This window comes from Triturus cristatus, chromosome 8, assembly GCF_964204655.1.
Source record: "Triturus cristatus chromosome 8, aTriCri1.1, whole genome shotgun sequence".
Taxonomy (NCBI): Eukaryota; Metazoa; Chordata; class Amphibia; order Caudata; family Salamandridae; genus Triturus; species Triturus cristatus.
The window spans coordinates 835,100,563-835,124,201 of record NC_140591.1 but is presented as its reverse complement, the minus strand read 5'-3'; the positions used below and the strand labels follow the sequence as shown (position 1 = coordinate 835,124,201).

The 23,639-nt window shown below is 43.2% G+C and overlaps 1 protein-coding gene across 9 annotated transcripts in view; it reads right to left on the bottom strand.

Moving 5' to 3' along the window:
• Positions 1-23,639, bottom strand: part of MCF2L (MCF.2 cell line derived transforming sequence like) — a 927,044-nt gene that overhangs the window by 773,207 nt on the left and 130,198 nt on the right. For 2 of the 9 annotated variants that reach the window (XM_085622307.1, XM_085622311.1), the window contains exon 1: positions 9,390-9,784. The exons of 5 other annotated variants lie outside the window; for them this stretch is intronic. The gene's annotated coding sequence lies outside the window, so the exon portion shown is untranslated. Of the gene's footprint in view, positions 1-9,389; positions 9,943-23,639 lie in introns of those variants that run through there. 2 more of the 9 variants (XM_085622308.1, XM_085622304.1) reach the window with 2 other exon arrangements.

Below are 23,639 nucleotides of genomic sequence, written 5' to 3'. Positions count from 1 at the left end.
AGAGAGGGGCATTACCTTTCCACTTGGTCCTCTCTGGATGGTCCCCCTGCACTTAGTGCTTTGATCTTGCCACACATGGTGAGGGTAAAGTCAAGTTCGAGCAGTTTGCATTGCTCTTGCAGTCTACAATGGCAGGCCTGCTGTCATCAGTTTTAAGGGTCACTCAGGGTGGCACAAACAGTGCTTCAGGCCCTGGTGACCCCTTTAACACCCATGCCCTGGGTACCATTGGTACCATGTATTAGTTATAAGTGAGTTAAAGTCCTTGTCAATTGGGATTGCCAATTCACATGTATTAGTTTTAGGGAGAGAGCACTGCCACTGAAGTCTGGACAGCAGACTCCAGTGCACTATCTGAGTCATAACCATCAGCATTGAAGCAAAAAGTGGGAGGATGCCCGTACAAATAGGGCACTTTCATGAAAGGAGGTGCAGAATTCAAGAGATGTCAATGTGCCCAATTCATGAAGATAAATTTACAAGCGGAGATCTATGCATATGGAAATTTACACCTACACTGTGCTTAAAGCTTAGTGATTTGCATATAGATTAACTCCGGCTACAAATGTATGCCCAGTATTAGCAGTGCATGTCCCTTCTCACTTTCATTAAGATTTGATGATGTCACTGTTCTCAGGACACTGTGGGTAGCTGTGAGTTTTACTTATACTAGCCCAATGATTTTAGTGAAATAAGGGAGACAGGAACTAGGTGTTATACAAATATGTATGTGTAGTGTTTCTTGCTTTTCCTACAAGGCTATGAAGCTGGTGGCCTAGGGGCTGAGTGCCAGATGTATCAACGTAATTTGCGATCGCAAACGGGCCGATTCGCAGAATCGGTCCATTTGTGATCGCAAAAATGCATTTTGCAATGTATGAAACATTTTTAAATCGCAATATGGGTAATCGCACCTATATGCGATTAGGTAAATTGCGAATGCAGTTAGGGAATCGCAATTTGTGATTCCCTAAATGCAATTCTTGTATCCATCACAAATTGCAATTTAGCATTAAGGAATAGCAAATTACCACCAACTTCTAGTTGGTGGTAATTTGCAAATTCCTAGAAAAAGTAACTTTTTAGCATTTTTCTAAGTGCCATGTGGCGTACATACATGCCCTTAGGGGATGTATGTTGCCACATGTGCACACATGCATATTTCAGAGGTGCAACAGGGTGTCCTTTTGGCACCCTTGAAATTGCATGCGCAATTTGCGAGTACCTATTGGGTATGCATGCAATTCCCATTCATTCCTATGAGCCTCTAGGCCTCTAGGCCTATAGGCCTCTAGACCCATAGAAATGAATGAGAAGCCATTCCTTATTTGCGGCTCGCAATTTGCGACTCGCAATTAAGGAATGTGTAGGAATCACAAAATATTTGCAGAAACCTACATACATTGCATTTTGCGAGTTTATAATAGCGAATCGGTAACATTCGCTATTATAGACTCGCAAAATACAATTTTGATACATCTGGCCCTTAGTTTCGGTTCAAGTTTTGTTCTCATGATCTGGGATTACCCCAAAAGATTGTAAACATAGTTCCAAAACTCCAAACAGGATTAGAGCAAGCACTAGCTAAGAAATCTCCTAACCCCTTCTTATTTGGTAAAATGCCTTAAACCAAGGGGGAAAGTTAAGGGGAGAAGATGTGGTCCGTCGGCTTAAACTGTGGACTTTGGTGCTGGAAACCAGAGTTTGAGCCTCGAGGTCGCGTCCACATCCTGTGATTCTGGGCAAATCACTTAATCTCCCCGTGCCTGAATGTGTAATGTAAATACGGTGCTCATGTAAAGCGCTCCAATACCTTCGGGTCGAGTTCGTGCTATATAAATATGCACAAAAAAAAATGACTTCCCTGGTGAGGATATTTGCAAAACATTGCATAACAAAGAAATGTTTGGAACATGAAGCTCAAAAGAAGAAAAGGTGGCTTAAAAAACAAATGATGAAAAACAGGAGAAAGGCTTCATTAATTGGAGAAGCTAAGTCAATCCATTTACTTTTCCTCTCAATTCTCGACAATTGCGATTGATGTACCATCAGTAAGTAAAGGAGAGGAACCAATATTGCTATTAGTAATAGGGAACGCAGTGGAATATTTCCTGAACAGAGTGTGAGATAGATTGAATGTGTGTGCATCAAACACTAATGGAAATGCAAAAACAGTAATTTGTGTTGTGTGAGACGTCTGGGGTTACTCACTCTCAGATTTAATGTCCTACACTGAAAGACAGTTGTCTATTATGCCAGATTTAGGGATGGCAGACGCAACATACAGACTTGGACAATTTTTTATGTACTTCAGAGAATGTGCAGCGCTAACATAGCATGGCCATGTCTGAACTGGGGTGGCGTGGTGAGCAAAATAACGATGGATTAAACCCAGATTTGTGACTGGGGGTGAATGTTTTGCCAATGTGCAACATTCTGTCCATCAGGATGTATGACGTTACAACGCATACTTTTACAACGCATGCACTTACAACGCAATTTTTACAACGCAACATCCACTACAATGCATTCCATTACATCGCATGACACTACAACGCATTTTAAAAAACTACCTTTACAACACATTCCATTACATCGCATACTACCTTTACAACGCATACCATTACAACGCATAATGTTACATTGCATTTAAGGTAAGTGTTGGATAGTATAGGGGTAAAAATTACTATTCTAACTCCAGGGGGTGCAACAGTAGGGTAAGTGTTGGATAGTATAGGGGTAAAAATTACTATTCTAACTCCAGGGGGTGCAACAGTAGGGTAAGTGTTGGATAGTATAGGGGTAAAAATTACTATTCTAACTCCAGGGGGTGCAACAGTAGGGTAAGTGTTGGATAGTGTAGGGGTTAAAAATTAATATTCTAACTCCAATGGTATGCATTGTAATGGTATGCGTTGTAATGCCTGCGTTGTAGTGACATGCGATGTAGTGTCTGCGTTGTAATGGTATGCGTTGTAATGGTATACGTTGTAGTGTCATGCGTTGTAAAGGATGTTCCGTTGTAATGCCTGCGTTGTAAGTGTAGTGCGATGTAATAGTTGCGTTGTAAAGGTTGTTTCCCGTCCATCATCTTGTGTGTTTTGCTGTTTGCCCTATGTGGGAAGGGTATGCCCAGACGTGGGTCCCGTGCTCACTACGCCACTGGAGTCAAGCTATTCTGGCTGAAGAGGGGTGAAACCCCGAAACCGGTCCTAGGATGCTTGATTCTGGTCCAGGGAAGACATGGCTTGGCAGTTCGGGCTGGACTGTTCCCATGAGGCACAGGGTCAAGACTGATTTGCATATGGCCATATCTGAACTGGGGTGGCGTGGTGAGCAAAATAACGATGGATTAAACCCAGATCTGTGACTGGGGGTGAATATTTTGCCAATGTGCAACATTCCGTCCATCATCTTGTGTGTTTTGCTGTTCGCCCTATGTGGGAAGGGTATGCCCAGACGTGGGTCCCGTGCTCACTACGCCACTGGAGTCAAGCTATTCTGGCTGAAGAGGGGTGAAACCCCGAAACCGGTCCTAGGATGCTTGATTCCGGTCCAGGGAAGACATGGCTTGGCAGTTCGGGCTGGACTGTTCCCATGAGGCACAGGGTCAAGACTGATTTGCATATGGCCATGTCTGAACTGGGGTGGCGTGGTGAGCAAAATAACGATGGATTAAACCCAGATCTGTGACTGGGGGTGAATATTTTGCCAATGTGCAACATTCCGTCCATCATCTTGTGTGTTCAGCGCTAACATAGCACCTCTAGCGATAAGTCATAAAAGAGAATACATTCTGATGGGAGACTATCTTCTGGATCAAAATTTTGACAGACTGTTAGCTGGCACAATCTGTAAGCTGTTATTTGTCTGAAGGGCAATGTAGCGCCAGGCAGGTGTACTATTTAGAACTATTTACTCCTTGCTTGGTGACTAAAGTGACAACTGTGATCTTCTAACTGACCGTCCGCATTTGTGTCAAAACACAATGAACAAACGTTGACTGACAGCCAAATCTGAGCTGTTTCAACCACTGCGGACCCTCCCACAATGAGAATTGCCTGCTGTGTTGGACTTGGTATATCAGGGGCCCACGTGTTATTTCCCATTCTGGGGCCAAAGTCTTGAAATGCCTGATAACTGGTGGGGCGATAATGGCCTGAACTGTTCAAAGTGGGCCTGGAATCTCCCCTCCAGTTTACCAGACACCTCATAACGAGGCCCAGTGAGTGACTCCTGCACCGTCTCCTATTGAATAACTATGGTTAGACTCTGTACGTACACAGCCTAGCACAGTGTGCTAGTGTAATGAATTTTTGGCGACCACCGCAACAAAATCCTTCATCTCAATATTAAAAAAGGAAATCAAGACTCGCTTGTCGTTAGTGGCATAGATCCTATAGTGATATTTTTAGCCAGTTCTTAATTCAATGACTGAATTCGAATGGTTGAAAAAGTACACAAAATTATATGAAGGATGATTGCCTATATCACAAGTAACATGAGATACAGACTTAAGTCTGGTTAGAAGAAACAATGTCTCATCTACGGTTGTACTGTTGTGGCAAGGATTTTCCCAGGGCCACAATGCATGCAAAATGTAACAACTGCATAATCAATTTCGCTGATACACAAAGAGAAAGAAAAACATGCTTATATGTTTTAATTATTCACTACAGAATCAGGGGCTTAACTGCAAATGTTCAACTAGTGCACCAGGGCCCTGTCTATTTGGGACTAATGGGAAGATGGGGAATATCAACTGCTAATTAGGAATGGTTTAGAGAAATGTAAGCAGGGGTTTAGGAAGGGACATACTAATAGAAAAACTCACCAACAAAAGAGGAAGACCACTGCTATTCACAAACTACTCTTCTAAAATTTCGACTGTCCTGAAAGTGTTAAAAAACTCTCAAATGTACTCCTGTCCAACCTTGGCGTTTGTCAAGCACCACACATGGCCAACCACTGGTAATGCAACACACTCCTACGGAAAATAATGGAGGCAGGGAAATAAAATAACACCCCTCTTGCTCTAACAGATCTAATGTTAAAATAGTTCAATTATTTTGACATTTAAGTTATAATACATTTAGCATAAAAAAATATATACATCTAATTATTAAATGATTGTGTTACTTTAAAATGTAGCAAATTTAAAAATGAAAAATTATTGATATGAATCCAACAGAATGTTACATTATTTTACTATGTTTATATAAAAACTAACTGTTAGTGAGGGTGGGAATTATTTCAACTAACGTCTAAAAAGAAATTAAGTATTAAATGTATATATTTAAATAACTTCATTATTTAATATACATTTAATTTGATGAGTGAAGGTGCTGTAACATTTTATTTTATGTGTTCCGGCTTAATAGTTTTAAATTAATTTTCATTTATAGCTCACATTAAAATACATATATTTTTTGAAAGTACAATAAACTTTAATAATTTCCCTGATACTTTTTAATAGGGAGACCTCCACCTTGATATTTGACATCTGCAGCTACAAGTGAAAGGTTACTCGCAGTAACTTTACACACGTAAATCATATTGTAGGAGGCTTCTCTCCCTGACTTGAGGGGCTGGAGACAAGCCGACACCTGGGTGTAAATTTACACTCAAATATGGTGAATATCAACAAAGTGTAGATTTACATGTGAATAAATCTACATAATTCTACATGTTTAAATGAAATGTATCTTTGTGACTCAAGCCCTATGTTGTCTGGGTATTTGAAACACTTTTGTTTACCTGTTTCACAGATGTTGTGGGGAACATATGTAATGATGCTTTCCTAAGCCATTTCATTTCAGCAGGTGAATTTTTTTATTAAGGTCACAGTGAGCAATTCAGTAAATAAGTTGTGTGCTTCCATTTGGATTTTTCTGTGTTTAGCTTTAAACTTTTCAGCCTCTGGTTTTCTCTGGTTGGTGTTGATCTATTATGTATAATTTGATTGATTGGTTTGTGACTCACTCTGCCATAGCCACAGCTGCCCTTTGGAGAACATGGCCTGCATTCCTACCAAGGCACTCCTATCCACAAAAGCCAGTCAGGGGTACAAGACAAACGTGTAACTGACACTTTCCTAGCTCAATTGATCTCTCAGAAGCAGAGGCCTTATTTGGATTTCAGAGGTACAGGTCTGACGACTGACAGCCCGTTAGACTTTTAGAGGCATATGACTGACTTGTACATAACACAGAAACGCCAACCTTTCAGCTACGATTCACTTTGCCACAGTCCTCCAGCCTTTTTCAGTGGTACCGACACGTCTGTGACAGAAAGGAACGCATGTACTGCTGGGTTAATTGATTAAGGCCTGTGACACTGGAAATCCACTGACTTTTGGGTAGACTCAGTCATAAGCCAGGCCGAGAACTAAAAGGCTGGTTTAGCTGCAGGAGAGTCGGAGTAATAGTCTTGACTTGTGACAAACTACCAACACATAGCTGATCTTTATAAGGGACAGGTTTAAGTTGAGACCATCAGTGGCCTGTCGTTAAGGGCGAAGGGGCCCCACCCCTTGACCATTTCCCTGCGCATGAAGCGTGTCTTTCAGGCTCAGCAAATGTCAGCTTAAAAGACAATCTTCATGTGTGGGTCAGGCAGCCAGGTGCTACACAAGTGCTAAATGTGCAGGTACCTGGCTGACAGAGCCAAATTAGCCAGGCTGAAGATTTCATATCTGAGTGGGCGTGACCTCCTCAGCCCGACAAAATCTACTGTAAGCTTCCCTCTCATGACAAGGGGAGATGTCACTGATAGACTAGGACCTCGGGGCTTCAGTTTTAAGCCCTGAAGTACTCAATGCCCAGTGTCCATCAGTGTGTCCATCAGTGATGCTCATCACTGACTGGGTGGGGTCAGCAATTCTCACTAACCCCATCCCCCGCTGTGACAAGGTAAGGAAGGTCCGCCTATCATTGGCTGACCTTTCACAAGGTCAGCCAATAAGAGGAGGTGGTGGGATCATTTTTCCCTCACTTCCTTCAGAAAAGAGGCTTCACTCCAGCCACTTGAGATGCGGTCTGGTACATTTTTTTGTTGTTGTAATGTTGGGAGCCTGTGTGTATGTATGAATGTTTGTGCGCGCATGCATGCTGTGAATGGGTGTGTGCATGTTTATGTGCTGGGTGTATGTCTGTGGGTGTGTGAAAGAGAGAGTACGTGTGTGGGCCTGCCCCACCTCTGCCGCACATAACGGGCCGCCACTAGTTGGAACTGATGCTGTTCTGCTTTTCCAGACATGTAATGGTACATGGTTGGCATATGACCGAGTCTGCCATAGCTTTAAGCAGCTATCAGAGAACCTAGCCTGTTGATTTCACTACAGGCTGCCCCTCTTCTTTCCTGACATGTCATTTTAAATCAGGTATGGGAACACCACCATCCCTTTCATGCTCACAGCTTCCTTAAGCGTCGGACCTTGTTGTAAAATGAGGAGTTTGATAGCAGAGGTGACGAACACCCACGCAGTTTCTAGTGCCACCGAGATCCAATCACATAGAAACACAACCCTTGGATAAGTTTACTGTGTTCCATACTGGAATGAAGAAGGCCTCATCGTTCATTTCCATTATGGTTAAGGCGAGCGTAACACTGGGCAGAAGGTCAAAGAAAGAGAAATTTACAACATGTATGAATACTGCTTTACATAAAATTTTCCAAAATTTCCATCAAGCAAGTTTACTTCATTTTTAGCTAACAGAACACTGTCTCGGGCAGTAAATGTCTTGTAGAGTGATAGTCCAGTCTGTAAACAGTATAGGCTTTTTAAAGTAGAAAATAAAATACTGTTAAACCACTTTCACACCATTTGCATAAATCTTGTTAATTTTACCAAATTTCCACAAACAAAATTAGGCGATTGGTGCAAATAGAGTGAATGGCAAAACACACTGTACAGCAAGCAAGCATGTAACTAGCACTGTCCAGTGACAGGGAAGGAACTCTGGGGAGTCAGTGAGTGGAGTGAGTAAGAAGTGTTGTGAAGGCAGAGTGGGCGACTGAGGGAGAAACACTGTACAAACTGAGTAGAGCTAAAGCAGTGAGAAAGACTGTACCTTTCTTGTTTCAGTTGCTTATACTATTCCAACTCCAGTGTATGCAACACTAGGGAAGGTGTGGGAATAGTAAATCATACTATTCCTTAGTCTAGAGCGCCATCTAGTGCTAGTCATTGTAATGACTTGCGCTGTAATGACACTGCGTTGTAACAGCGTGGTTGTTGTAACAACCGAGTTGTGATGGTATTGCGGTGTAAAAAACGCGTAGTAAAGGTTGTTACCCAAATTGGAACACTAACGAAAAATGAAATTAAGTTCATGATCCAGGGACATCTTTCGTGACCATTTTCACTTATATCCTATGAACTTTGGACGAACAAGATATGTTTTGAATACTACTTTATCAAGCAACATAAATTACATACACGTTCAGATTTAGGCACATTAAGCCAATTCTAAAATTTACTTCAAGGGGAGGAAGAAACATCAGACATGATGATCGATTAGTAAATATAAACATTATTGATATAAATTCATTTGAGCACCTAGACAAAGAGGAAGTAGGTATGAGGCGATGATACAATACAGCATGTTACTTTTTTAAACTATATCGCTGAACAGCTTTTCACCATACAAAAACGACGTTCATACCTTTAACTTCCCATCGAGACCCACTTTTCAATTGTACACCGTCATAAATTATATTAAGCGTTAAAATCACTGATGCGTCTTTTTGTGGACGTTTAGGAGGCCAGCCCCTTTCAACTGTTTCGCCTAATCTGTCAATATTGCAATGGAGGTCTCTTTACTATTAGGTCTGGTAAGACCTGCCTTTCAAAAAACCTACAATATGGAAAATAAAAACTGCTCTCACTTTTCGGTGAGGCACTTAAGTGTTGGAAGAGAATGACAGAAAACTCAGACAAAGGACTGAACCCAAAGAATTATATATTTATAGTCTCAGAAGTCCGACTCCACCCAAACATGTCTGAGAGCGCTGTACATAACAGTAATCCAGGCATTATCTGGGATAACAATCCTATATTTACAAAAAGTGTATTGCTCATAATACGTACAGTAGGAAGGAAGATTCAAATAAGGAAGGTGCATAAAAAAGTGAATAAAACAGGCCACCGACATCAAGTATTAAATGCAGCCGCACAAATGGTCTTTTGCAGAAGAAACAAAGTCATATTAATTATCATGAGGTACCAAAACTAGTCGCTGCGACAGGGAGGATGCCACGGTGACGTGGAGTTAGCAAAAACTGCAGGCTGCAGTTAGAAAGTGGCGTCGTGAATCATGACAAAGTTTACAGCAGGTAAATTACGTTTGCTTTTTCACAAACCCCAGATAAGTACCCTTGTTACTCACCCCTACTCGAATGTTTCCGTGGAACTGAAAACTGTGCAGATGCGCGCCTGCGTCCAACTTTTGGGAATCACCGCGCAGTGCGGAACATTGCGGCATGCGCCAAGTAGGTCCATCAGTATGCGCGGCCGGGTGTGAGACGGAGAAGCCTCGCGCCGCTCCGAGCTGTGGAGCTATTTCACTCAGCCGGCTCCCTCCGCCGCGCATTCATCGCCTTGGAAACTAATGGCTCTCCGAGATGTTCCTTCCCCAAGTGAGCGAACAAACAAGAACGATGGCAAAGCACGGCTGGGCAGGGAGTGCATCAAAATTCAAGAAGCTAACGTGGGAACCAAGTGCCGCACGTTTTCTAAGAGAGGTGTGCGCTCCTTTCCACATCCGGCCAAATCTTCAAGACCAAAACTGTACTCACGTCTTCGCGGCTGTTTGCTTTGTTCAATGTTGAGTAAACACGCATGTACCGGCTGCACCAAGTCTTGGTTTGCAGAAGGATATTAAGCAAATACAGTACTCTGACCTTCACAATGTCTAGCTCGAATTAATGCTTAATTTGTTTAAAAAAAAAAAAACTTTAGTTGGTGGACACAGCTGTTGTAGTTGCTGAGTACTACAAATAACAAAAGAGGGAGTGGAGAGGTGGTGTCCTAACCGAACACCGGGGGTGGATTCGACCTCCCCTTGCAATTTATCATAAACACTAGGATCCACCCTTGAGGGATTATGGTAGAGGATTATTTAAATCCAGGGTCATGTGCATTGCCTACATTGGTTGGAAACTCATAGTGTTTCTTAAATACCCCTCACACACCAAATGGGCCCTTGGTGTCATGCTTAATCATAGGGGTCTTCGCGCCCCTCTACGGGACGCGGCGTGCTACTACCAGCGGGTACGCGGGAGCACTGATATTGTTCACTATGTGTGGTGTAGAAATGCGTGAGTTGAAGGGTCAGAAGTGAGTGAAAAGTGAATGTTAAAAAATACCTAGCTCCTGTTGAATAGAAATTGTAATATTCCATGGTGCCGGTATTGTTAAAAAGGTGTGGGTCGGAGGTGTGTTGTTTCAATGTACAAAGCCTCCTGTGTGTGTCAACATGTTTCGAAGCGGGCTGCTTCTTCTTCAGGACAGGATAACAGATCCCTACTGTTCTCACATAGCTAGTTTGACAATGTCATCAACGATGTGGTTCTACGTAAACAGGTAGTGAATGCTACGTGTTAGAGACCAATGGTCTGAATATAAAATACAATACTAAAAGGAAATTCCTTAAGGGTAATTTGTTGTATGGAAGGCGGGTGGTTTGGTAGTGCACCATGACGTTTGTGTGGTCATGCAGGAACATAACATGGTGCTCAAACCATGCCTGAGAGCATGCACTCTTATTTCCATGTGTTGTGGTGCAATACTCTGTGCTAAATTCAACAACAAAAGAGTGTGAAGAGGGAAAAGCAAAAAAAGGGGAAGAAATCCCAATGGCAAAAAATATATATATTTTGATACCTAGACAGATAAATATATGTGTATGTGCCACAGACCAGTCAATCAGATATGTGTATAGATCCCTCACTCACCGACCTAGTCGGTGACATGCTTCATCATAGGGTTCCACCAGGGGTGCCTACTGCACCTCTGGTGTGCTTTGACACTTCCTTAGAGCGGAGCGCAAATATCAGATCAACGAGATTCTCGTGTATGATAAAAGAAAGAGTGATAGTGAAGTTAAAAAATGCCGGTGATTCGTCCACAAAACAATTTTAATGGTGACGGATCTGGCACTAGTAAAAACAGTGTAGGATGGTTAATACTGGCGTTATTTGGTCAGGTACATCCTATATAATAATTTTGGTCGACATGTTTCAGCTTATTATTGTTAATTAGCGAAGCTTTCTTTAGGACCTTATATACAGAACGAGCACCTTGGAGGTATGAGCTCGCTAAGGCTCACCCTAACCTCAGGTGCAAAAGAACCGGACACACTCACGGTTTTAAGCGGGCCTTCGAAAACTCCACAAAGGCCTCAGGAAATCTGTAACGGAACAAATGTATATGTATAATGCATATTTTGCATGTGTTTCCAAAATAATAATGCAATTTGCGGCTTCATTACAAACCGATTGAAAGGTCATAAGCACAATAACGATTTGTTATAATCGCATTTATCAGTACATTGACAGTGACAATGTTGCATGCCTCCTGGTTTTAACGATTCTTAAAAGAAAATCAAAACTTGATATAAATCCTTCGAATCTATCGTGTAAAATGAGTAAATCTACCCAATTACGCCAAGTATCGAGTGAAAAGAAACACTACAGGATTACTGAGATGTTGCTGTAATCACGCTAAAGCTTTGGCACTTTGATTTATAGAAACAACACCAAACAGATGGCGAGTACTACCAATCAAGACAAACAGGAGAAATAAAGGAGAAATAAAAACAGGGCTTACGTGAAAAAGAAAGTTAACCTGCTCCTTAGGCATACAGGTGGGTGGCGGGACTACAGAACAACTGTGGCGGGAAAAAGGAAAAGCAGGGAAAATACATGTCATTACCATCCCTGTTAAAACATAACCCACAGCGTACCGTTTTTAAAAAAAATATGTCGAGCGGTACTCACATCATCCAAGTCCACCGCCAGGTAAATCAACCTAGTGGAACCACCGAGCCCGGAGTCATCATAGGTATGAAGTCTTCGTGTTGAAGTACAGGAGACTAAAGGCAAGAGATCTCATTCAGCTGTTGCAAGCCGGCCCACACGTCACGTGACCGGCGTAGCGGACGTCCTCGCCAAAAGGAAAGAAGGACTAAGCCGCCTATGTTAGGAATGAAGCTAGAATGCCAACCCGTCTGTCCGTGAGAAAGACGGTAAACTTCATAAGTAAACTAACCATTACGCAGACGATTAACAGATCTCGGTAGTCATAACAGAAATAAACCAACAAACCAGAGGAAATGATGTTCCAGTTCGTGGCTCATTATAATCAAGGTTAGTATCAATGAGAGTATAAAACAAATAAATGGAGTAGTAAACGAGCCCCATCTAAGGGAATCGATGATAACCCTTATTGTTTTTAAATAGGAAACCCAGCAGAACAAAGTGAGAACAAACACCACAGTGCACCAGTGTGTACTCCTACATACACAAGAACTGTGTGATCAATATTATACATACTGCACTGCTCTTGTGTGTGCATGACCCCTGTGCCACCCAGCGTGTCGCATTCCTAGTGTTTTATTTATAAACTTTTAAAAAGTGATAATAAAATAAGTGCAGGGGCCCACAGGATTTCTTAGGAGGCCACGGTTGCTGAATGCCAGGGGTTGCCAAATGCCATCGCTGCCTATGTGTGATTCCTCTTCATGCCACTTTCTTCTGCCACCCAGTGGATTAGCGTGGGCGGGACCACAGGGGCAGTTAGCCGGGGTGCAAAATTCTTAGGGGCATTCTATGGAGAGCTAAATTTTAAAAGAAAAAGTGGAAGGATACTTTCCTTGCCCCAGATTCTGGCAACCCCCGCTACGCCGCTGCTGCCAACCTCCATTTTGTATCGCTCTTACAGGTTCTATTTTATCCCTACTTTCTCCCTATGTTACTGTTTTTTCTTGGTAACTATTCATCCTTATAACTGACTTTTCTCCCTTTATCTCTCTTCCTCTGGTTCAAACACTAATGATAACAAGCATTTATAATGCAACGGTCTCGGCATTGTTAAAGTTAGAGCTATTGGCATTGCTCATGACATTATTTTTGTTTATGTTTTTGTTGGGTGGGTCTCTCTTAGGGAACTTTAGTTACGGTTTTGCTTAGGCTCCGGTGTTCGAGCGCACTGAGGAAGTTTTTACGGGCCTTTGTGAGATGAATCAGGCCGAGCAAGGGATTCAGGGGTATCAAAATCCCTACTCTTTGGCACACACCCCTTTCATCTGGACAGGGGGCGAGGAGCACAGTCCCAAAAGCCCTTCCATAACCAAAAATATTCATCTTGTTTTATGGTTTAATCCACGCCAGCGCTTTTCATCCAGCTGAACGGTGCGATTTTATAGGAAGCGTTTCAAGTTTGGCTTTGAATGCCCCGTGCAAATTCGGTCGGAAGATCCGTGAACGATTTTCAAGAGGTTGGCAGGGGATGGCTGGATGTCAGGATGAGAAGTGGCTCTCTGCAGACTGGGCGATGTATTTATGGCGTTTGGCTTAACAAGGGTGCGTCGTAGCGGTATTTGTAATGCCGGGCTCGGGGGAAGGACCGGAGGCGGCGCAGCGGGCACGGAGTAAGGAGGTCAATGGTGTCTGTACCTGCCGTTGCCGGAAGTCCCAAGTTGTTGGAGCGATGACGCCGTGTGTAGGGCACCGCCGCCGGCACTGGTCACCGCATCGCCGGCGGAGGTCGCATGTCTCGCCGCCCTCAACTTCGGCCACCCTCGGCAAGCACCGCAAGCAGGTAAGCGGCCCCTGACCTCACAACGGGCAGTAGCAAACGCAAATTTCCGTTCGCAGGATGTTTTCCGTGGGACGGAGGTCTGGTCTGAGCTTCCAGCGCAGTCTCGGAGGGAGACTCCGAGACTGCGCTGGAAGGGTATCCAATGGGGAGGCGGGGCTTAATTTAAGGCAGGATCCCCTTCACAGTGGAACCCACATACTGTGCTGCTGTGCAGAAAATGTCACAGGGGTTCACTCCAGCAATCCAGTTAGTTGTGTAGCAAGAACATACAGAGACACCACCGCCTTTCTCCGAGGTCAAGCAAAAATGCCTCAGAGAAACGCAGCGGCGTTTTCGTATTCGGGGGCGTGTTTTTCTTTCTCTCCTCTTGCCATTGGCTGGAATGTTTACATTCCAGAGGAGAGAAAGAAAGTAAAAAACACGCCCCCGAATCTGAAAAAGACGGGGCTTCTTTGGAGAGACAAAGCTCTTCTCCAATGGCTGACCAGCATTTAAGAGGCCAGCCAATGGAGAAGAGGGAAGAAGAGGGGCGGGTTCAAGCCCCTCTTCTGAAAACATTAAATCTCGGAGCGAGACTGCGCAAGCGCAGCCTTCGCAGCCGAGACCTAAAAAGCATATGGTGCCACGCTATTCCACTAGTGAGCACATGTGTTCTGAAGCATTCCCCTGCTAGCGGAATGACATAACCGTCATCAAGCCTTTTTTTATTATGACGATGCCTCACGGGGTCCCGAAGCTGTACTGCATTGCAAAAAGAAACTAGTAAAGCCAATAGGTTCCAAATGCAGACCTATTGGCTTTGCCAATGCTTGTCTGTTATTGTGGCCCATTCCTTTTAAGGTATCGGAGCTGCAAGAATAGGGCTTTGTGACTGATGCTCCTAGCAGGCCTCCATCTCTGCTTTTGCAGCTGTTTGCAAGCACTTGCGGACTGATCGTCCCTTACAAATATTAGTGAGGTAGGATTTTTGCAGGGGCTTGCGAAAGAGCTTTTCGTACTGCGCCGAAAAGGAAAGATCCTAAAAAGTTAACCCAGGAACGCAGCCTCACGGCTGCCAACGTTTCACTGAGTCACTGCAGGCGCTGCACAATTATCTTCATCTGTGGTCATTTTCACTTCAGATTTTCTTTAGTGCAGCAAATGCCCCCCTTTGTAAGTGTCTTGCGTCCTCACTGTTACTGGGGTTTCGCCAAGAGTTGGTGTACTGGTCACAGAAGGCGATGTACTGGTCAGAGAAGGCGCGGTACTCGTCAGAAAAGGTGCTGTACTCGTTGGAGAAGGCGCTATACATGAACCGTGTAACATGCAGTGAGCTCTTCCGGAGGCCCTTGGATGGCAGACTCTTTGGGGGCGGTGACTCTGGAGTAGATAAGAGGTGTCTGCGCCCCCAGAGCATCCTGGGCTCTCCTCACCGACCAACCCTGCCAGTGACTACTTCTCGCAGCGTCACAGACACGCCGGAGACCCCGGCGAGGGCCCTGGGCACGCCCTCACCGACCACCCCTGCCAGTGAATACTTCTTGCAGCGTCACAGACACACCAGAGACCCGGCGAGGGCCTGGCGATGCAGCGGCCCGCATGCCTTGGGAGAGGCCTGCGTGCTCCTGAAGACCCCTGGATGAATGCGTGCTTTCTGGGATACCCGGCGGGCTGCGCGCCTCCCTGCCGCCGGCCTGGGCTGCTATCACCGCCTTTAGCATACCTTCTGCATCCGAGTGGAACCAAACACCCCTCTCGGCGGCTTCTGGGCAGGTAAATATTCACTCCGGCGGCAGCGTGTCAGATGGGTACGCCGATGCCCCCCAGGGTCCGCCGTGAACCCAGGCACGTGACGTGGACACCTTGGCGCTACTCCAAATGATGGAAACCACCCCTTCAGACTGTGTTGAGCATACATGCCAGCAGCCCCGGTTCAAACTGGAGACTCACGGTTTTTAAACCAAAAAAGGGCTTTATTTTAAACTGTCTCCCCCCCTGAACGGTGCGATTTTATAGGAAGCGTTTCAAGTTTGGCTTTGAATGCCCCGTGTAAATTCGGTCGGAAGATCCGTGAACGATTTTCAAGAGGTTGGCAGGGGATGGCTGGATGTCAGGATGAGAAGCGGCTCTCTGCAGACTGGGCGATGTATTTATGGCGTTTGGCTTAACAAGGGTGCGTCGTAGCGGTATTTGTAATGCCGGGGTCAGGGAAAGACCGGAGGCGGCGCAGCGGGCAAGGAGTAAGGAGGTCGATGGTGTCTGTACCTGCCGTTGCCGGAAGTCCCAAGTTGTTGGAGCGATGACGCCGTGTGTAGGGCACCGCCGCCGGCACTGGTCACCGCATCGCCGGCGGAGGTCGCATGTCTCGCCGCCCTCAACTTCGGCCACCCACATACTGTGCCGCTGTGCAGAAAATGTCACGGGGGTTCACTCCAGCAATCCAGTTAGTTGTGTAGCAAGAACATATGGAGACACCACCGCCTTTCTCCGAGGTCAAGCAGAAATGCCTTGGAGAAACGCAGCGGCGTTTTTGTATTCGGGGCGTGTTTTTCTTTCTCTCCTCTTGCCATTGGCTGGAATGTTTACATTCCAGAGGAGAGAAAGAAAGTAAAAAACACGCCCCCGAATCTGAAAAAGACGGGGCTTCTTTGGAGAGACAAAGCTCTTCTCCAATGGCTGACCAGCATTTAAGAGGCCAGCCAATGGAGAAGAGGGAAGGAGAGGGGCGGGTTCAAGCCCCTCTTCTGAAAACATTAAATCTCGGAGCGAGACTGCGCAAGCGCAGCCTTCGCAGCCGAGACCTAAAAAGGAAATACTAGTGTAGGGGTTATTCATTTTTTAAGCTATTTTACATTTAGCCCACATGCAACCTATCCACACTGCTTCCTAGAATAACCAACAAACTGCAATGTGTGCAGAAAATAAATATTTATCATAGGCTGAGACTCAGCGTTCATACTCAGACATACAATGACCTGCTGAGGTGCAGTGCAACATTGCCTCCTTGTGTCGCAGAAGAGTGAATTCATAATTTATGTAGTGACAAATATGGTGGCTGAATCAGAAAAGATTTATGAGCACGGATAGGAGTACCACAGGAGTTCTCTAATATGCTTTCGTCAAGCGGCCCGAACATCCAATTTCCTATAAGTAAGGCTGCTTAGAGGACACATTCCTTTCTGTTTGACTCACTGTAAATGAATATTGCATGAGTATTCCCATTTTATGTGTTTTGGGGCAAATTCACTAAGGCATGTGAGAGTACGTAAAAGAGTACTACCTTACATATCCACACAATGTCTTTGTAAACAGGCCCTATTATGTTTTCATTTAAGGGCTCTATAGATTTTTTTAACTCCAGCATGTACCGCGCTACGGTATTTTCCAATTTTTTGGCATCTTTGAGGCCAGTGGAATTACCTCATTAGGTATGAAAATTGCCACTCACATGTCGAATATCCAAATTTCATGCAGGGGCGGCCAGATGGCCTAGCTTTATAGGGAACTGTGTGGCATCTGTGCAAGCTGCCCACATGACTCCAACACTTAATCGCAATAGCATCTCCCAAACTGGCACATATATCCCATGGTCCTCTTTCTTTTTAGGTCGAGCCTGGGCAGCGCATGCGCTGCTCTGTGAGGCATGCTGTATTGATGTAGGGACTTGAAGCTCCACTCACTCCCCGCCCATATTTCTCATTGACTTGTGTCATTGTCCACTGTAAACTGTGGCTGTTCATTGGTCAAAAGGCTTAGTAGTCCCACCTTAGTACTGCCTTGTCTCATTTTGTAACCTCCCATAGCAACACCCCCTGTTACGTGTGTTGTTACTCAGTAGGCTTTAATTACAGCATCCGAGCACTATTTTCTCAAATAGCCGGATATGCTTTCTCCTAATGCTTTTTTACAATTTTTATAGCACGGGTGCCGAACACATTTGCAATGCAAAAGATCTCACATTTGGGAGAGTTTAAGCTATTGGCACTGCAAATGACAATGCCTTTTATTTATCTGTAGTTAAAGCAACACATTAATAAAAGGGATTGTCATTTACAATGTCAATAGCTCAAACTCTCGTTAATGCGAGACTTATTGCTTTGCAAATGCTTGTTTACTTCATGAGCAGTGGCAACAAATCTAACAGATACACCAGAAGTGTAAAGAATGAATTTTTTCTAAGCAGCCTGTTTGACAGCTAAACACCTTGCTCGTTAAATATTCAAAAAGGGTTTTCTCATTAATGAGCTGAGGTAGAACTTGAAAATTCACTATAAATCGAATTTCATAGCTTGAGGAATTGAAGACAGAAAATGCATCTACTGTACCCACATAAATGGGCAAGTGTTGAACTTTTTAAAATCCCACCACCTCAATTTGGGACCTAACATTCTATTCCCATTCGCAAACCAGGGATCTGCCATTTACACACCGACTGGTTTTCAAATCTGAATGCAATTTACAATATGACTATTTAGAAAAAGGTTGCATCTCAAATTGACCATTTGCAGTGGGTTGCAAAACGACCTTCCTAATTAATATTTAATTGGCCAATCGGAATTTGTGATCTCATGTAATCGACTTTGCATGCAGGATGGAGGCCGGAAGACCTCCATCCCTGCAGTTCCATCCAAAACAGAAAACAATTGTTTTAAAAAGAAAAAAAACCTTTAAAGGCGCAGGGGCTGCTAAAAAAAACAAAAAAACTTCCCGTTTGGAGGCACTTCTGGTGGATCACTTGGTAGGTTGCTGACATGATTCCTAAAGAGAAAACTGTCCAAGGGGGAAGATTCTCATTTGTAGGTTAGTTACTTCCCCAACTCAGAGGGTGGTAAATTTGCAACTGCTGTTGCCAACCATTGATGTCACAAACCACTGATACATTCCACAGCAAATTCCTAATAAGACACTGCCACCTCTTTTGATGCCTTTGGCGCACAAGAGCTTTTACGAGTCAGAAACAATTTTCTAAATTCAAACACAGCCTCTGATACTTTTTAAATAGACGTGTTGCAATCGTAAACCCTGTTTTTGCAAACAGCGCTGTTTGCAACCGCATAATGCCTTTGTACAGGAGGCTTTTAGCTAAAGGTTTCTCTAAAAAAAATAAAGTATGGTTTTAACAAACATACCAAATATTTCCTACCACTGTTCAAGTGGTTTGAATGAAATATAAACATCTGTTCGACAGCACCCAGCTTTCTCAGTTTTGCTACGTTATAGCACTGTAAATAACAGGTGAAATCTACACCAGTGTTTCTTGGCATGTGGTCTTCACACCCCAGGGGGCCTGGAACGCTTATGGGGTCTACGATTGGTTAGGCAATTACCTAATATTGTCTAATTAATTAAGTATATGTGCATTAAAAAAACCTATAAAATTAATGGCTTCAATTAAAGCAGTAGCATGCATTGGCAAAACAGAAAGCATGAATTAGGAGCATGAAAGTCAAAGTGATAGTCTAGCACATGGGTACTCACAAACTTTCTCTTGGGGGGCAAATTTACAGTGTGGTTTGTGGCCGAGGTCTGCAACGGTGGGGGTGGGGTCAGTGGGGGAGGGGGCGGAGCTAAAGCAACAAAAAAAACTGTGACCATGAGGTTAAACAAAGGAACTGCAACCGACACATTTGTCCACTGAGCCATCGGACCCAGCATACACACATCTATCTATCTCTATCTATCTATCTCTCTATCTATCTCTATCTCTCTCTATCTTCTATCTCTCTCAGTCTCCATCTGTCTCTGTCTCCATCTGTCTCTGTCTCTATCCATCTCTATCGCTGTCTCTATCTGTCTCTGTCTCTAGCTCTATCTCTGTCTTTGCCTTTATCTGTCTCTGACTCTATCTGCCTCTGTCTGTCCCTGTCTCTATCTCTGTCTGTGTCCATCTGTCTCTCTGCCTCTATCTGTCTCTGCCCCTAGCTGTCTCTGTCCAAACGGGAAGCTCCCCAAAAGGCTCTTTTAAAAGTCAGATGTGAAAGCGCTTACAGCTGACTTTTAAAGGGCCTTTTGGGAAGCTTTCTGAAGGTGCCCTGATGTCACAGAGGCCAGCAGTAAATGAAGATGGCAGGAGCATACGTAGTGAATACCTATTTAATATGTATTCACTACGTATGGTCCTGCGGTCATCTTCTGTGTTTACTGCCGGCCGTGGAAACAGCAAGGCAAGGTCCATGGGCTGCCAATGAAGGCCTGCGGGCCGCTGGCGGCCCGCGGGCCGTACTATGAGTACCACGTGTCTAGCACGTTACTATGTTTTAGAAATAAAACTACATTTTTAAAAGCTCCAGATTCACTTTTGAATTAACATTTTGACTTCTACATATTTTTTCTGTGGGAATTAAATTACATACTTCATAATATGCGTATTTGCTCAATGTATACTTGTTTCTGTATTCTTGAGTATTATTTCGAGGTCTGAATCATAGAAAACACTTGGACTGGGATCCCTGCATTCCTGTAGTAAATCAGTTTAGAGCATCGGTTCTGAACCTTTTGACTTCCGCAAACCCTCCACTATTTCGATTACGTTGCGCCAACTGGAGGATGAAAGGCAGTGTCCAGCGAGGATTCAAACCTGTGACTGGATGTTTACAGCAGCAGTCAATAATGAACTTGGTTCTATTATCTGGGCTAGAAAGGGACATGTGATCGAAACCAAGTACTTCCTGATTAGAACTAACAGGATCAACATAGAGTCATCGCGTATTTCCAGTATTGCCTCAGAATTACAGAACTCGCTTGGTGTTATAAAAAGTTCATATGCAGGCTACAGCCACATCTTTACATAGGCTAGTGTGGTGGCCCATAGCATGGCCCATCTGAGGAGCCAGGAATGCTCATTCAAATTTGCTCAGTACATTCTGTGAAATCTGTGCTTAATTTGTGCAAGCAGGCCATGGGACTAATTTCTGTGGACCAGGATTTATTTGTCATCACCAGCCATTGACTCCCAGCAACACAGAAAACAGCAGAAAAGGGAGAAAGGGAGAGAAAGAGAGAACAACTGTAAGAATATATAACTCAGGGATGAAAAAGAATCCGCAAGAGTGAGTTAAAGAGACAGGAAGCGTAGTTCTGGGAGAATGAAGCATGAGGTGGGATCAAAACTAGGCAGGCTTCATAGTCAGCAGCCCCAGCAGTTGACAAAGCTGGCATTCAGCAACGCCGGCATTAGTCTCCTAAGAAAACCTTTGGCTCCCTCAACTTGTTACTTTTTTATCGGTTTATTTATTTTACAAACTAAGCTCTGAGTAAAACACTTACTGCATACACGTGTTTACAAATTATGTGACAGGACAAATACCACTCACGTATCTCTTATGTGTTATATATCTTATTTTTATAGGTCTGTAACAAAAACTGCATTTCTTTCTATTAACAGTTGCAGTGCAATTATTTAATAATGAAAATATTTTGCACATTGTGCCACTGATCACTTTGCACCATGCATGTCTAATTCTTGGCTACGTGTGTCATGCTTTCGTAGGGTGGTATATTATAAGGAACAGGATTATGGCCCAGAGTAATTACCAGTGGCTGTGATTAGTTCCAGCAATCCACCCTTCACTACTAGATTTTCTCAGATTTTAACACCTTAACCCCTTCAGTGCCCATGACGAGATAGTCTCGTCATGGAGCGCGGTTGCGCTGTGCCCATGACGAGACTATCTCGTCATGAACCCCGCCCGCTAATGAAACGCCCGGCACAGGGTGTGGAAAGGGCGGGGCACTGAAGAGGTTAAAAGAGACAAGTACAAATCAGGGATGTAGGCTAACATGGCTGAAACATATCTGCAATTGTTTTCTTGTATAGAGGCTGGACTGACACAACTAGTCTGGAATCAAGACGAATTTGCATAGCTGGTAATTAAGCCAGAAATGACGGAATGGAATGTGGCCCAGGGAAATGACCTGCCCTGTTGTTGTCTTCTTGCACCGTTAGCTTATCATCTCTGTCTAGCTGAGTTTAATTCAGTGTAGAATAGAGAATGTCCTCATCACTATATTTGAAAATTTGACCCCATCACTTCTCTATGATGTATAAATATATATAAAAGCTTGGGGATGCATAAACCCTTGGCATTGAAACTTCTACAGTACCGAACCCCTCTGCATATGCACCTTTCTTCCATGCAAACCCTGCTGCCAGGTAAACAAGAGAACACAATGAAGAACACAAACAAGGGATGGATGGAATGCTTGAATTAATCTCAGTCATTGGTAATAAACTGGGATGCAGCCCTGAGTAATCATTTCTCAGCTCCCCCATTTCCTTCAGATTAGAGCCAGCTATATGCAAATCAGCCTTGGTCCTACTCCACTAGAAATAGTCCCTCTGGAAGTGCCAAGCCAGGTCCTCTCTGAAACTGAACACAAGTAACTCAAGATCAGTTTCAGCCTATTCGGGCCTCTTCAGTCTAGTGTAACTTGGTTCAGTGGCACAGTAAGTATGTGTGCTCCATTATATTTTTTTACATACTAGATAAAAAAATTGAGAATATAAATAAGTACTGTATTTAATTTCAACAAGGATATCGGAAATGCATCCCATATCGAGTGTGTTAATACGAGAGATTAATCTGCATGTGGGTTAAAATAGGTTTAGATTCAGCCCCAGTGTAAACTCCATTTCTGTTTCCATACCATTTTTTTATGGTTCTTCCATCTGTAATTACTCTTCATACTTCAGTTTCCTCCCCTACTGGGTTAGGTATGTTTTTAATTAACGAGTCAGTACATTGAGTACAAATGAAATACCTACATTGCAAATAATTTTGTAACTTATTTATTACAATCTTTATTGATTTGGATTTCAACAATTTATTGAAGCAGTTTAAAAGAAAATAGAATAGGAAATAGACATCAAGTTATAAGTGAACTCATTTTTTTATTATTTGCATACAAACTGCATGACATATTTTACATTATTTAAATTTTAATGCAAAGACCAAAAACAACCTTACTCAAAAAAGGAACAAATAAAATAAAACAATCACCACAGAAACAGTATCACAGTTCTGCATTGGAGAAACTAAAAAGAAAATATTAATAAATGTTGGTTTATAAATCTTATTTTAGATTTATAAATCTACTTCCCACTCCAGCTATCTCAACAGTGGTAACTAAACAATCCAAATTCAAAACATATAATCACTGTGAGCTGTGGGTATTGCACAAAAAGAATTTCCAATCTAGAACAACTCACTTTAGCTCACAGATTAAATACTTTTCAAACGCCTGGTTGTTAACATCAACAAACGTAGAAGGCACTCACACAACTTCTATTTTCACCCGTTATTATCATTCTCAGAAAACTGAAAAACTGAACCATCACTGAAAAGGCTCTAATTATGTTTATTTGAGTCAGTTTCAAATATTGTAATAGTTAATCCATCAATCCTAAACAAATACATAGTACATTAATGAAACTGCAAATCCTTACTGTGTGCCACATGTGAAACCCCCAGGCCTACCCATGGCACAATACTACAAAATTGTAAACTTTGAATAAATAAAATCTGCAAAAAAACACAAAACTGCAAATTCTACATGTTTGTACTCCTGCATCTTATTTTAATTTATTCATTGTTTTTAGTTATATATAGTGCAAACTCCGCCCAAGGGCCTTGGAGCACTTTACATTACACATTTGCATTTATTAATTGGGCACCAGAAGATAACGTTTTTGCTTGCTTGCTTATCACTTAACTTCAGCGATCGCCAGAAAAGCACATGTGATACAGTTCATCTATACAATAAGACATTTAAGACCACAACTAGTGTGGATTTTAATGAGATAAAAAGGTAAAAAAAGGAAAGGGAGCAGATCTTGATT